We start from the raw sequence: 3358 nt of genomic DNA, 5'->3' as shown, positions 1-3358 counted from the left end.
CAACTAAGAATCAAGGTTTGAGTACAAGCAACTTGGTGGAAATTTTTATATTATCAAATTTATTGACAGATATCTTTTTGTTTAAGTTCAAAGGCAATAAATAACACTGAGTTGTCGCTTTTGGCATTAAAAGTCGCTAGATGAGTTGGGCCTAAGGTGGTGCCTTTGGTAATAGCCTAGCTATTATTATTATTATTAGTTACTGATGTAAGTCGGAAAATTTTCCGCAAAATGACCGAGGCCTATTTCCTGGAAAACTTTCTGTATTTTTCTGAAAAAAAATAAAAAAAGTTTTAATTTCATGATTAGTCTAATATATTGTTTACAAATTTAAATAAAGCGGTAATTTCGCCTAATTTTCTCGAATAATAAAGTAAAACTAAACCTCTAGACTAGTTTAAACTGATTAACAATGTAACACTTAATGTTTTGTAGTATGTTTATTGATATTAGACATATCATATCGATAAAATGTTAAAAACATTAAAAACCTTTAAAAAGTAATTTGTGTTTCAATTTTTTATTTTTCCGATTTGCCGAAAATTTACCGCAATTCGGAAAATTTTTCGCATTTTATTTTTCCGGAAAATTAACAACACTATTATTAGTAGTTTTGGTCAAAGGCTTAGGTGATAAAATTGTCACTTTCTTGGGTTTTTCTTCGGTTTTAATTAAGGTACAAACTACCGACCTATGTTTAACTTTTGGCTTGTTCATTCAAATGATATTACATTGCCATTTCGAAAATTGAAATAGAAAATATTAAGCACGAAATACGTTTAAAGATTTTCAGGAAACCATTTTTTACATTGACCAACTTCGATACTTTTGGCAGTAAATTATTTAGTTCGTGTTTTGACAGAATTTCCCACTTTAACCGCCAGGTAGAGCACTCAAACTGTCTAACACTAAAAGGAGGTGGATTATTTACAGCGACTTAGAAAGGGGGGGGGGAGCCAGTGTTAGAGGACTAGGTCGCTGCAAAAGTGACATAAGTACCAAAAGTGTGCCAATCGGACCTATTTCTGAATGAATGTTATGAGCGAAATACAAGTTGGGAGGGGAGAAGGGAAAGTATGCCTTGGGGAGGGAAGGAAGTTAAAACCCACAAATAACGCCTCGTAGTGAGGAACGGAGGAACTAACAAGGAGACGACCCGAGGTGGTTCTCACCGATTTGGTTCAAACTTGGGGGATTGTTAGACCTAGATGTAACATGAAACCCGTTAAAGGGAAAAGTTACCCTGGGCTTCCGTTTTGCCATGGCAACCAAAAATGTTTTTGGCAACATAAAATAAGAAAAAGTCTATGTAAAATACCATGCGAAAATGACAAATTCTAAATTTTTTTATAAAATTTCAAGTAATTGGACAAATAATTTCGGCAGTTATCGCATCATAAGTTATATTTATATCCACCATTTTTCAAAATGGCGTCGGATTATTATTGGAAAACCCATAGGTCTAATTAACTCGGGCAGATAATGAAACGTAGAAAATTTCTGATAAATCGACGAATATTTACGGAACTTATCGCACGATGAGTTTTATTGATATCCGCCATTTTCCAAAATGTTGTCGGATTTCTATAAAAATCTATTGTACGAATTCATTCGGGCAGATAATGTAACGTAGAAAATCTTAGGTTAATCGGATACAAATTACCTAACTTATGGCACCATGATTTATATTTGTATCCGCCATTTTATAAAATGGCGTCGTTTTTCTATCGAAATATAAAAATCTGTTTACATCGTTCAGATAATGTAATGTAGAAATTTCAAGATTTATCGGCGGAAATATATGGTAGTTATCACGCCATAAGTTTTACAAATATTTTGTATTATACCTAAAATGGTTTTTATTCCCCCCTATTGGTCCAAAGTAATCCAAAATTGTTAAATTTACTATTTTGTTTATTTTTTTTTAAATAATATTTTTTTGATTTATTGAAGTTTTGCACAGGGAGGACCCTCAGAATTGGTCATTTTCGCATGTTATTTTACATAGACTTTTTCTTATTTTATGTTGTCAAAAACATTTTTGGTTGCCATGGCAAAACGGAAGCCCAGCGTAACTTTTCCCTTTAACGGGTTTCATGTTACATCTAGGTCTAACAATCCCCCAACTTTGAACCAAATCGGTGAGAACCACCTCGGGTCGTCTCCTCGTAAGTAGCACTGGTCAAAGTTAGTTAATTTTTTTATTTTTCGACGTTCTGTGGAGATGCTATTGCCATCTACCTACGATATAATACCATAGACTAAAAAAGATCCAGAAAGGCGACAATAAATAGTCTTTTATGTGGTCGATCTCGAGTCGAGCATTCATTAAACCTTTAGCATACGAAAGTACAGGGATTGTCACACTTTTGGTAATTATGTCACTTTTGGTCGCTGATAATTTCGGTTCATGTATTTCTGGTAAGATATAAAATCCTAATTTAAAATAATTTTTTTATTCTCAATAATTTCCCCAAAAGAGATGATTTCTGAACCAAACCGTTATACTATAATTATACCAAACTGGACCATAAGTTAGAAATGGAAAAATAAACCCTCAAGTCAAACCACATACGAGCCGCGTAATACAAGAAAACCGTCCAAAAGGAAATCTTTAAAAAGTCTAACTTAGGGTCTCAAAACTTGCCATAAACCTAATTATTAAAATAGTTTATATTTAACTCTGTTTATTAATTGACAGTTTAATAAGTAGATCCACGATATCATCGCTTTAATCATTTTAATCATTCATCAGAAATTTTTTTCGTCTACTAACTATACGTTTTTATAACGGCAAAATATTTAGAAATTTGCCGCCATTTTCTGTTTGTAAATTCCATTTACGCTTTTATTTTTTCTAAGAAGCCCCAAAATTTTCCCGTTAACTCCAAAACATATCTCGTAACTAGGGGTTGATTTAAGTGAGACATTTATCTACGTAAGCAAGATTTCGCTCTATTAAATTAAATGTTCACAAACGAAACCAAAAAGCTTCCTGAAGAGAAAATGTTTATTTCTTTTCAAAACAGAAAAAAGGTTATTTCCGAGATCGAAAAAAGGTTCTCCATGAGAGGAAAAGGTTTTCAACGAGACTGAAAAAGTACTCTGCGAGTGGAAGAGCTTCTCTGTGAGATGAGTTTCTCTATGAGAGGAAAACTTTATCTACGGCTAGGCAAAAAGATTATCTACGATTAGACCAAAAGGTTCTCTTCGACTGAATAAAAAGGTTCTCTTCGACTGAACAAAAATGTTATCTACGATTAGACAAAAAGGTATCTATGACTAAAAAAATGTTATCTACGATTAGACAAAAATGTTATCTACGATTTGACAAAAATTTTATCTACGATTTGACAAA

Source organism: Leiobunum rupestre, chromosome 1 (genome assembly GCF_980474605.1).
Source record: "Leiobunum rupestre chromosome 1, qqLeiRupe1.1.hap1, whole genome shotgun sequence".
NCBI classification, from domain to species: domain Eukaryota; kingdom Metazoa; phylum Arthropoda; class Arachnida; order Opiliones; family Sclerosomatidae; genus Leiobunum; species Leiobunum rupestre.
This window is presented reverse-complemented; position numbering follows the sequence as displayed.